General features: G+C 44.4%; 1 non-coding gene across 1 annotated transcript; it reads left to right on the forward strand.

Moving 5' to 3' along the window:
• Positions 1-2,064: 2,064 nt before the first annotated feature.
• LOC132691387 (small nucleolar RNA U13) lies at positions 2,065-2,172 on the forward strand. Its single transcript, XR_009615736.1, has one exon. It is a non-coding gene; the product is annotated as a small nucleolar RNA U13 (small nucleolar RNA).
• Positions 2,173-13,383: the final 11,211 nt, after the last annotated feature.

Raw genomic sequence — 13,383 nt, forward strand, 5'->3', positions numbered from 1 at the left:
GACTGGAAAGCTTCCGCTCTCTGCCCTCTCCAGCGGCTCACTTGCTGCCAGCCTTTGCATGGGCTGTGACCTCTACTTGGAACACTCCTGCCTTTTTTGCCCGGTGATGTATGTACTCAGGCTTTGGTGTCGGCTCAGGAGTCACCTCTTCTAGGAAGCACTCCCAGTCTCCACCCCCACCCATGACTAGGTGAGGCTTGCTGTCACCTGCTTGTAACTTATACTTCCTTGTAACACACACTGCCATCTTATCCCATTTGTTGTCACCTAGGTCTGTCTCCCTGACCTCTTAATCCTGGCAAATTCCAAGTCTCAGGCCTTGCTCCTCTGGATCCCACTCATGTCATAGAGGATCTGCCCCACATGCATGGTTTAAATCCGTCTCTAGGCTATTAATATCCAAATTTCTGTCTTCAACCCAGACATCAGGCTCCTACAACCTGCATGCTACTCACCTTCGGCGGGGGGGGGGGGGATGGGTGCTATCTTATAATTGTCTCAAACTGCACACATCCTAAACTAAGCTTCTGACTTCCTCCCAAATATACTCCCTCCCCACCTTCCCTGTCCTTCCAGTGACTGAGACTAGACACCCCCAGATCATCCCTGACCTCTCTTTCACACCTACTCCAACCTGTCAGGAAACCTTGTTGACTCCACCAACAGAATCTAAACTCTTTTCCCCTGCACTGCCCCTGCCCTGGCTAGGCCTCCACCCTCCCCTTCCTGGTCACCACAGTAGCCCCTCCCCAGGCTCCCTGCTCCCATGCCTGCCCTCACAGTGGGCATCCCACCCAGAGCCAGACGGAGCCTGTGACACCCTGAGTCAGGCCCTGACCTGACTGGGCCCTCCTGACTGAGTCCTCCTCTGGCTGTACCTCTCTCCTGGTAAAAGTCAAAGTCCTCATGCTAGTGATCTGTCCTGTTACCTCTCTTAAGAAAGTGAGAAGAAGCCCTACTGACAGCTTACCCTGGATGTTCCCAGCTGAACACAGACAGGGAGGCTCGGCAAGTGAGTGCAGCCATATCCAAACAGCCTGTTCCCTGGTGCACTTGAGGGCTGCTACCCCATTACCAACGCCCTCTCTAGCTGCACCTTAAGTGCCTCACCTCTCAGTGCCTCAAGTCTGCACACATAGTGGTCTCAGGAAGGTCCTTTCAGATCTCTGATTTCACCCCCCCACACACTCCCCATCCCACCCCCCACTGCCTTTATCATTTATCATCTGCTAACATAGTGTATAGTTTACTTATTTATCCTGTTCCTTGTCTTTCTCTCCCACTAGAATATTAGCTCCTCAAAGGATTTCTGTCTCTTGCTCACTGCTGTGTACCTGGTTCCTAGAACAGTGCCTGGCATGTCTTTGGTACTCAGTAAATGTTTGTTGAAGAATGAAATGTTTTGTGTGAGTTTTCTCATTGAATTTCAGCACCATCAATGAGATAGTACAGCAAGCGTTACTAAAGTCTTCCACCATCTTCCAGATTTCTTTGACCTCAGGCATGGTTTTGTGACTTGTTTTGGCCAATAAAATATGAATGGAAATATTGGGAGTGTCACTTTTACTTATTTTTTAATTTTGTTTTATTTATTTTTATTTTCTTTAAATGCCTATTTATTTTTTAGAGAGAGAGAAAAAATGCAAGCGGGAGAAGGGCAGAGAGAGTGGAAGAGAGAGAATCCCAAGCAGGCTCCATGGTTAGCATGGAGCCGAACGCAGAGTCCGATCTCATGACCTTGAGATTACAACCTGAGCCGAAATCAAGAGTCGGATGCTTAACCAACTGAGCCACCCAGGTGCCTTTATTTAATATTTAAAGATTTTATTTTTAAGTAATCTCTATACCCAACATGGGGCTTAAATTTACATCCCTGAGATCAAGAGTCACGTGCTCCACCCACTAAGCCAGTCAGGCACCCCTTATTTGATTTTTTAAGTAATCTCTGTACCCAGTGTGGGACTCGTACTCATGGCCCAGAGATCAAACAGCACAGACTCACATGCTCTACAGACTAAGCCAGCCAGCTGCCCCAGGAATGTCACTTTTAAATGTAGCATTTAGATCCTTTTGTAGTTCATAGGTGTGATGATTGGATGTTCATGCTGTTATGTGACATGTGCCAGCCACCCTTAAACCTTGTTACAATGTTGGCACATTACCTGTCTGATGTAAAATAATAATAATAATAATAATAATAATAATAATAATAATAATAATATAATAAATAAATAAATCTAAAAGCCAATACAGGATACTCTATGCTCTCATCTCCTGCCTAGGCAACACTGGGAGTCAGGCAAGCACAGAGGTGCCACATGAAGGAAGCTAACTGGGTCACTAAGCCATGGCATGGAGGACATGCCTGTTTCTTTTTTTTTTTTTTAATTTTTTGGGACAGAGAGAGACAGAGCATGAACGGGGGAGGGGCAGAGAGAGAGGGAGACACAGAATCGGAAACAGGCTCCAGGCTCCGAGCCATCAGCCCAGAGCCTGACGCGGGGCTCGAACTCACGGACCGCGAGATCGTGACCTGGCTGAAGTCGGACGCTTAACCGACTGCGCCACCCAGGCGCCCCTGGACATGCCTGTTTCTATGTGCAAGAAATAAAGTTTGAGGAGTTAGTCCACTAAGGTCTAGGGCTCATTTCTTACCACAGCATATTCCAGCCTATTCTGACTGATGCAGGTAGAAGTGTTACTATATCATGTCAATGAGGGGAGAGATGGGATTACTTGCCCAAGATCACACAGCTAGTGAGTGCCAGAGTCAAGATTTGAACTCAGCAGGGTGCCTGTCTGGCTCAGTTGGTAGAGCATGTGACTCTTGATCTTGGGGTTGTGAGTTCAAGCCTCGCTGGGTGTACAGCCTATTTAAAAAAAAAAAAAAAAAAGATCTGAACTCAGGAAGGCTGGCTCTGTAGCTCATGCTTTTAATCCTCACAATTTGCTGCCTTAACGATGTTCGTGTTACAATGCCACCAGTGAATAAACGGACAATAGCCATAACCCAGCTAATACCTCCTGAGGCCTTGATGACCCAGCTGGGGTAACTGCTGTGCAGGCAGGTATTGGAGGGCTGCTCACAACTCTGCTGAAGGAACGAGCAGGAGGAAGTGGAGCTTCAGAGAGGTGGTGTCACCCGCCTGAGGGGATGGCAGAGTCTAAACCCAAGCATGGTTGATGCCAAATAGTTATGTGATGACTAATCCAGACTAATGTCCCTCCGTTGCCCTTTGTTTAATGGTGTATTAGGATTCTCCAGAGAAACAGAATATATAGAACAAATAGGAGAAAGAGATTTATTATAAGGAATCGGCACACTATTACGGTGGCTGAGAAGTCCCACAGTCTGCTGTCTACAAGCTGGAGACCCAGGACAGCCAGTGGTTTAAGTCCTGGTCCAAGTCTGGAGGTCCACAAACCAGGGGAGCCAATGGTATAAATCCCAGTCTGAATGCAGAAGACCAATGTTCCAGTGCCACAGTCAGGCAGAACTCAACTTATTCCTTCAGCAGTCTCTGGATTCAGACCCTCAAAGATTTAGAGTATGCCTCCAAGCATTGGGGAGGGCAGTTTGCTTTAGTCAGTCTACTGATTCAGATGATAATCTTGCTTGGAAACACCCTCACAGACACAGCAAATATGGAGGAACTCTGTATGCCAGACAGAAAAAATTAACCATCACTCTATCCCCACTCTTCTTCCCAGACTCCCTGCTCCCAGGCTCTTGCATAGGCTGTGTCCCTGCAGGAACGTTTCTCGTACCACCCCTCCCCTTTTTTTAAGTTTGTTTGTTTGTTTATTTGAGAGAGACAGAGACAGTGTGAGTGGGGGAGGGGCAGAGAGAGGGAGAGAGAGGATCCCAAGCAAGCTCCACAATGCCAGCACAGAGCTCGACATAGGGCTTGAACCCATGAAACCGTGAGATCATGACCTGAGCCAAAACCAAGAGTTGGATGCTTAACCAACTGAGCCACCCAGGGACTGCTCTCCTACCCTTTTTGCTTTGGAGTTGTTTCGGTGATTGCACTTCATCAAAGAAGTCTTTCTTGACCTCCCCTATCGCAGACTGGAGCAGGTTGCCTGTTATATGCTCCTAAGATTCCCCAAACTTCTTTCCCCAGACATCATAACAAATTAAAATCAGTAGTGATCAATGTTTGTTTCCTGGACTGGATTGAAGGCCTTATGATGGAGGGCAGGGCTATCTTAGGGACCACTATGTCCCCAGCATCACCCAGCTCAAAGCTAGGCATGGGACACATGGTCAATAATTCTTAGCTATTCATCATCATCATCATCATCCTTTGGGGGATTATTTATATAATTCAGACTTCCTCATTAGAATGAAAACCAGTCAATAGAGTAGGTGCTTTCATGGTTGCACAACAAACCTTCCTCATCTTTGAGGCTTCCTCATGGTTCAGATGGCTCCCCTCCCTAAAGCTTTCCTTGGTAATTCCCTCCTACCTCCTGCTCCAGCTAAAGCAGGTACTTTCTCCGGCATTCCACCCCTATCCAGCCTGATCACTCTGATACTTGGGTGTTCACGTTAAAATGATCCTGTACACTGTGCATCCTTATTTTTTCTCTGTCTGTAGGTGTGCTATATTTCATAATTAAAAATATTTAAAATACCTGGTCATGCCTGCCCATTGTAGAAAATGTATAAAATACAGCAAGAGAAAAATTAAAAGGAAAAATTCACCCACTTTTCAAAGACAACATTTTTTTGTTTTATTTATTTATTTATTTATTTAAGAGAGGGGAGGCTGCAAGTGAGCAAGGGGCAGAGAGAGAGAGAGAGAGAGAATCCCAGGAGGGGCAGAGGGAGAAAGGGGGGGAGAGAGAGAGAGAGAGAGAGAAGCAGGCTCACCCAAAGGGGGGCTGAAGCTCAACCCGATGTAGGACTCAAGCTCAAGAACTGTGAGATCATGACCTGAGCTGAAGTCAGATGCTTAACGACTGAGCCACCCAGATGCCCCTCAAAGACAACTTCTATGTAGTTATATTTCTCATTTGATTTTTTGTCCTGGAATTATTTTTATATATTTCTAATAATGTAAAAAATTTGCATATGCAATTTGCATCCTGCTCATCAACTTGCAAACAACTTGTATTAACCTGGAGCTTGCAGCTATGTTCCCTTCGATTGCTCACCCGTGACCCGACCTCGTTGTTAGACATCAGCTCTAACAGCTTTTGCCCTGAAAAGTAACCAAGGAGATGACTGTCATACTCCATAAGGCAGAATAAATTAAACACTAAAATAGGATTTCATTTCTTGGTTGTGCTCTGAAGAAGCATCAGAGTGAGTTTTCATTTCCTCTTTCTCTTTCTCACTGCCTGGAATGTGGATGTGGTGGGAGCCATCTTGGACCATGCAGGCCAGGGCACTCCCCTAGGGATGGCAGGGCCATCGATTGAAGCTGTCTGGGTATCTGATACTAAGTTTTGTTATCAGCCCAGGACTACTTACATCAGGCTACCATGGGAAAGAAAAAACACTTAATTTCATTTAAGCCTCTGCTGCCCTACTGAGTTCTGTTAGAGGGCTTATATTAAATTCTATCTAATCCACAGTGCCCATTATACCCTGAGCAATTCCCATGTTCCTAAAAATATCATTTTTAGTGTGTCCAAAATATTGCGTCATCTGAAAATTACTAGAATTTTTTTCATTCATTTATTCTACATATGTTCATTGAGTGCTTACTATATCCATGCCCATACCCCTGGATAAGTGATGGGGATGTAATGGTCATATCCTAATAGAGGGAGACAGACAATGAACAAGGAAACAAACATAACCCATCTTTATTTTCAGATATAGCATGTCCCAAAACGTGTGGCAGAGGTTAGCTAATTGCTCACCAAAACTGCTTCCCTTTGTTTTTTCACACACAGCTGAACTATATTTCCTATTGTCCCTTGCAATTTTATATGGACCTATAACTGACTTCTAGCCAATGGCATGTGTGGTGTTCAATCTCCAGGCCTGACCTTAAAAACCTCCCACATTGGGGGTGGGGGGTGGTTCCCGGCTGGCTGAGACCTAGACCATGTGACTCTTCTTTTTTTCTTTTTAATTTTTTTTAATGTTTATCTATTTTTGAAGGAGAGAGACAAAACGTGAGCGGGGGAGGGGCAGAGAGAAAGGGAGCCAAAGAATCCCAAGCAGGATGCAGGCTCTGAGCTGTTGGCACAGAGCCTGATGTAGGGCTGAAACTCACAAGCTGTGAGATTGTGACCTGAGCTGAAGTCAGACACCCAACAAACTGAGCCACCCAGGTGCCCCTTGATCTCAGGGTCATGAGTTCAAGCCCTATGTTGGGTGTGGAGCCTACTTAAAAACCAAACAAACAGGGGCGCCTGGGTGGCTCAGTCGGTTGAGCACCCAACTTCGGCTCAGGTCATGATCTCGCAGCTCGTGAGTTCGAGCCCTGCTTCAGGCTCTGTGCTGACAGCTCGGAGCCTGGAGCTGGCTTCTGCTTCTGTGTCTCCCTCTCTCTGCTCCTAACCCACTGGCATTCTGTCTCTTTCTCTCAAAAATAAGCAAACATTAAAAAAAACAACAACAAACAAAAATACCCACTGGCTCAACAGGAAGGACTCTGAGAACCTAGAGGGGGGCCAAGACAAAAGATGGAAAGAGGCTGGGTCTCTAAAAGACTCTGTGGAGCAGAGTGACCCCACTGACTTGCATTGGACTATGGTGTGAATTAAATGGGGCGCCTGGGTGGCGCAGTCGGTTAAGCGTCCGACTTCAGCCAGGTCACGATCTCACGGTCCGTGAGTTCGAGCCCCGCGTCAGGCTCTGGGCTGATGGCTCAGAGCCTGGAGCCTGTTTCCGATTCTGTGTCTCCCTCTCTCTCTGTCCCTCCCCCGTTCATGCTCTGTCTCTCTCTGTCCCAAAAATAAATAAACGTTGAAAAAAAAAAAAAATTAAAAAAAAAAAAAATTAATTTATTAAGCCACTGAGTTTTGGAGGTTCTTCAGTTAACAGCAGCTAGCTTTATTGAATTTAATTAATGTAGTGCATGAAGAAAGGGCTCTGTGGTAGACTGCAAAAACTGCCTTATTTTCCATTCCTCACCGCCCCCCCTCCCCCCTTACCTTGTACAAATTGACTCTGTAGCTTCTCATGTCAAGGGCTGAAGTCTATTTCCCAACGCCTTGAAGCTACACTGGCCTTGTCATTGACCAACAGAGTGAGGTGAAAGAACAGTGTAATACTTCCCAGCCTAGGCCTCAAGAAGCCTATGTTTTCCCTCTCTTTCACTGTCTGGATTCTAGCTCCTCCATGAAAACAGGTCGACAAGAAGGCTCAGCCAAGATCAACTATGCCAGACCCAGATCAGCAGAACCACTCAGCATAGACTTGTGAGAATAATAAATGGTTATTGTTTTGAGCCACGAAATTTGGGTGTGGTTTGTTACACAGCAGTAGCTAACTGTTACAGGCTCCATGACCAAATAAATTCAGAAAATAATGCCTAGGATATTTCCTCTTGTATATTATCATGGAATCTATCATATTAATGAAAATTCTTATAATAAAGCAGCTCATCTTTGTTTAAGCCAGCAAAATCCACATTTCTTTTATCAAGGAACCCTTTAATATTTGAGCATTTGTAACACTTCCTATAACGTTGTTAAATTCTGCTTGAACAGAATTTCTTTCTTTCTTTCTTTCTTTCTTTCTTTCTTTCTTTCTTTCTGTCTTTCTTTCTTTCTTCCTTTCTTTCCTTCCTTCCTTCCTTCTTTTATATTTACTTATTTTTGAGAGAGAGAAAACAAAAAACAAAAACGTGTGAGCTGGGGAGGGGCAGAGAGAGAGGGAGACAGAGGATCCAGAGCAGGCTCTGTGCTGGCAGCAGAGAGCCCAATGTGAGGCTTGAACTCATGAACCAAACTGTGAGATCATGACCCAAACCAAAGTCAGATGCTCAACTGACTAAGCCATCCATGCGCCCCTCTTTCTTTTTTATAATAAAATATATATATATATATATATATATATATATATATATATATGGTGCCATGAAAATCCTTTCAGTAAAATATTTACCCACTTCCGTCATTATTTTCAGGGGCTAAATTCCTAGGAATGTCAGTGGTGGATCAATAGATGTCCATATTTTCAGGCTTTGGATTCATCTCTGTCATTCTCCAGAAAGGTTGTTGCCACTCACATCCCAACCTTGGTGGATGGAATTTCTTATTGCCCTGAATTGTCTTCAGCCTTGCGGAACCATAGTTTAAGCATCTTTGCTGATTTGTCAGACAAAAGAAGGTGTCCTTCAGGGCACCTGGCTAGCTCAGTCAGTGGAGCATGTGACTCTTGATCTTGGGGTTTTAAGTTTGAGCCCCACATTGGGTATACAGATTACTTAAAAAAATAAAATCTTTAAAAAAAAGAGGTGTCCCAGTATTTTTAAGTAACATTTTTGGGTGAACATGGCTTTCATGATTTTTTTGGCCATTGATATTTCTTTTACAAATTGTCTTTTCATATTCTATGCCCATTTTCATTTATTGGCTTTTCATGTTAATTTCACATTACTTTGTTAATATCTCCATTCATTAAGGGTGTTAATCAATTGCCTATCACTTCTGTTGCAAATATACTTCTCTAATGCATATTTACTTTAATTTTGCCTATGCCTTTTTTGGACATATAAAATATTCAGCTCTTTGTATAGCCAAATTCATCAGTCTTTTCCTTGATGGTCTGTTCCCCCACTATGTTGAAGTTCAGAACATCTTTCTCCATACGGAGGTCATTCAGTATTTGCTGTTAAAAACCTTTACATTTTCATGCAATTACCCCACACACATATTGCTCAAATCCAATTGGAATCTATTTTGTCATAGCATGTAAAATGGGATTCCAAACTGCTATTTTCCCCCAAATAAATGCTTTAAGTTATGTGAACTCCATGAGGACAGGGACTTTGTCTGTTTTGGTACTGCCGTAGCAACAGTACCTAGTAAGGTTCCTGCAACATGGCAGGATCTCAATAAATATGTGTTGAATGAATGAATAAATGAATACATGATTGAATGAGTAGATGGATGGGTGAATGAATACAATATGCCAGGCCCTGTGCTGGCATTGTGATTGTTTATGTTGTGAAAAACATATAGTCCCTTTTGCAAAACCCACAGGTAGACAGGAAACATTTCCTTAATCGTGTATCAGTTAGCCTTTGCTGCATAACAAATTACCCAAAATTAGTAGCTTAAAGCAACAATAATTTTAGGGGCACCTGGATGGTTCAGTCAGTTGAGCATCTGAATTCAGCTCAGGTCATGACCTCATAGTTCGTGAGTTCAAGCCCCACATCGGACTCTGTGCTGACAGCTCAGAGCCTGTAGCCTGCTTCAGATTCTGTGTCTCCCTCTCTCTCTCTCCCTTTCCCCTGCTCATGCTCTCTCTCTCTCTCAAAAATAAATAGACATTAAAAAAAAAGCAACAATAATTTTTTTGTTATTTTTCATGATTCTGTGGCTCAGGAACTTACACTGGCACAGCCTGGTCTTTAAGGTATCTAAGCAACATCTAATGCAGGAGCAGGGAGCTGTCCTGTTGGCAACCACTATGTACATCAGGAAAGTATCTAGGCTGGAGATAGACCTGGGAATTGCATGTAGATGGCAATCAAAGTCACAAGAATAGATCAGAGAAGAATGTGTAGAATGAGGAGAGAAAAGGACCCAAGTTAGTGCCTTAAAGAATGTTTTCTATAGGGGAACCTGGCTGACTCAGTCAGAAGAGGATGTGACTCTTGATCTCAGGGTTGTGAGTTCCAGCCCCATGTTGGGTATAGACATTACCAAAAAAAAAAAAAGTTCTGTATAGCAAGGTGAAACTGTTTTAAAAACTTGACCACCAAAGCCTTCACATTCCTTGCATCAAGAATTGGAAACTATGTGGCTTCCTCTTGAATCTGGGTGGGTTTGTGTTCACTTAGATCAAGAGATAGCAGCAGAGTGACACTATGTGACTTCTAAGGTCAGAAAAGACCATGCAGCTTTGCCTGGTTCTCTTAGAACACTCTGAAGAAAGCCAGCTACCATGTAAAAATCCAGCTACCCTGAGACTGCAGTGCTGGAAGGCCATGTAGAGGTGCTTTGGTATAGAGGTGCTCTGTTTTTAGTTCCTGCTGAGCTCCCTGCCAACAGCCAGTGTCACTGTCGGTCAAGTTGCTGAGTCACTTTGGACATCCAGCCTAGTCAAGCCTTGAGATGACTTCAATCCCAGCCAACTTCTGACTCAAACACATGAGAGATCTTAAGTCAAGCCCCTCCTAAATTCTTTTTTTTTTAATTTTTAATGTTTATTTATTTTTGAGAGTGAGAGAGACAGAGCACAAGTGGGGGAGGGGCAGAGAGAGAAGGAGACACAGAATCTGAAACAGGCTCCAGGCTACGAGCTGTCAGCACAGAGCCTGAAGCGGGGCTTGAACCCACAAACTGTGAGATCATGACCTAAGCCGAAGTTGGATGCCTAACCGACTGAGCCACCCAGGTGCCTCATAAATTCTTTATTTAAAAAAAATTTTTTTTAACGTTTTTTTAATTTTATTTTTGAGACAGAGAGAGACAGAGCATGAACGGGGGAGGGTCAGAGAGAGAGGGAGACACAGAATCTGAAACAGGCTCCAGGCTCTGAGCAGTCAGCACAGAGCCCGATGCGGGGCTCGAACTCACGGACCGCGAGATCATGACCTGAGCTGAAGTCAGCCGCTTAACCGACTGAGCCACCCAGGCGCCCCAATTCTTTATTTTTTGATGTTATGTATTTTGAGAGAGAGAGCATGCAGGCATGCATGCACGTGTGTGCATGGGGGAAGGGCAGAGAGAGAGAGAGAGAGAGAGAGAGAGAGAGTGAGAGAGAGAATCCCAAGCAGGCTCTGCACTATCAGTGCAGGGCCTGATGTGGGGGTCAATCCTACCAGTCACGAGATCATGACCTGAGCTGAAATCAATAGCAAGATGCTTAACCTCCTGAGCCACCAAGGCACCCCCTTCCTAAATTCGTCATCTGCAAAAATGTAGGAAAAACATAATGTCTGTTTTAAGTTGCTGAGGTTTAGATAATACTTAATCCAACAATAGGTAATTAGAACACAGGTGCATTAAGTACCTATTGCTGCTAACAAATTAAAACCAAAATTTAAAGGCTTAAAGCTTATGTATATATGTAATCTCTTCACCCAATATGGGGCTTGAACTCACAACCCTGAGATCCAGAGCTGCAGGCTCTTCCAACTGAGTCATCCAGGCACCCTGAAAGTTTAACAGCTTAAAACAAGCTATGATCTCATTTTCTTTGGGTCACGAATTCAGGAGTGGCATAACTGGGTGATTCTGGCTCGGGATATCTCATGGGATGCAGTTGGGTTGTTGGTCAGGACTGCAGTTACCTCTTGGCTTGACTAGTGTGGAGGATCAGCTTCCAAGACGGGGCCTCAATTCCTCGCAGACCCTTCACAGACCTCGGTTCCTTGCCACATGGACTTCCCTATAGGGCTGCATGAGTGTCATCACAATTATGGGCAGCTGGCTTCTCCCCAAGCAAGTGATCCTGATACAATGGCTTTTATGACCTGGTCTTAGAAGTCATGCACTGGGATGCCTGGGTGGCTCAGTAGGTTAGGCGTCTGACTCTTGATTTTGGCTCAGGTTGTGATCTCCTGGTTGCTGGGTTTAAGCCCGGTGTCAGGCTCTGCGCTGACAGGCGTGGGACCTGTTTGGGATTCTCTGTCTCCCTCTCTCTTTGCCCCTCCCCTGCTTGTTCTCTAGCTCTCAAAAAACAAGAAACAAAAACCAAAAAAACATGAAAGTCATACACCATTACTTCTGCCATGCTCTCTTCCTTAGAAGTGGGGCACTAAGTCCAATCCACACTCAAGGGGAGGGCTCTTAAAAAGAGAAGTGTCGGGGCGCCTGGTGGCGCAGTCGGTTGGGCGTCCGACTTCAGCCAGGTCACGATCTCGCGGTCCGTGAGTTCGAGCCCCGCGTCAGGCTCTGGGCTGATGGCTCGGAGCCTGGAGCCTGTTTCCAATTCTGTGTCTCCCTCTCTCTCTGCCCCTCCCCCGTTCATGCTCTGTCTCTCTCTGTCCCAAAAATAAATAAATGTTGAAAAAAAAAAATTTAAAAAAAAAAAAAAGAGAAGTGTCAAGGGGCGCCTGGGTGGCTCAGTCGTTTGAGCATCCGACTTCAGCTCAGGTCATGATCTGTTTGTGAGTTTGAGCCCCGTGTGGGGCCCTGTGCTGACAGCTCAGAGCCTGGACCTGCTTTGGATTCTGTGTGTCTCTCTCTCTTTGCCCCTACCCCACTCCTGCTCTCTGTTTCTCACAAAAAAATAAAAATGTTAAAAAAAAATTAAAAAAAAGAGAAGTGCCAAAGAACTTATGAACATATTTTACTTTAAGATTTTTAAAAACTTTTAAAAAAAACTTTAGTTATTTTGAGAGAGAGAGAGAGTGAACAGGGGAGAGGCAGACAGAGAGGGAGAGAGCGAATCCCAAGAAGGCTCTGTGATGTCAGCGCAGAGCCAGAGGCCGGGCCAAAACTCACAAACCATGAGGTTGTGACCTGAGCTGCAATCAAGAGTAGGACGCTTAACCATCTGAGCCACCCAGACACCCCTGTAAACATATTTTAGGACCAACACAACAGGAGTTGCAAACTCAAGAGGCACGTAGGTACCTCCTGATGGAAGAACTCAAACACCATCCAGAAAGTGTATTTACCTGGAAAATTGAACCTGCATCTAACCCAGTTTTCGAACCAAGCAGTTTATAGAACACACCGGAATAGAAGAACATATTGAAGGATACCAAGAGGTACAACCAGCCAAATCAGACTGTAAGAAATCCCACAAGAAGATTGAGAGGGAGGAGGAAATGTTATAGAACAAGAGACTTAGATGTCAATCAAATGCTGTGTGTGAACCTTGTCTGGATTCTGATTTGAACAAACCAACAGTAAAAAGACATTTATGAATGGGGCAACCAGGTGGCTCAGCCGGTTAAGCATGGGACTTTGGCTCAGGTCACAATCTTACCTTTCATGGGTTCTAGCCCCAGGATGGTCTCTGTACTGACAGCTCAGAGCCTGGAGCCTGCTTTGGATTCTGTGGCTCCCTCTCTCTGCCCCTCCCCCACTCATGCCCTGTCTCTCTCTCTCTCTCTCTCTCTCTCTCTCAAAAATAAATAAACATTAAAAAAAAAAAGATTTATGAAACAACCAGGGACTTCTGAATACTGACCTATATTAGATATTAAATAATTATTTATATTACACAATATTAAATAATTATATTAGATAATTTTGGTGTAATTGAAACTATCTTTTAGAGAGATACAT

This window comes from Panthera onca, chromosome E2, assembly GCF_046562875.1.
Source record: "Panthera onca isolate mPanOnc1 chromosome E2, mPanOnc1 haplotype 2, whole genome shotgun sequence".
In the NCBI taxonomy this organism is placed as follows: Eukaryota; Metazoa; Chordata; class Mammalia; order Carnivora; family Felidae; genus Panthera; species Panthera onca.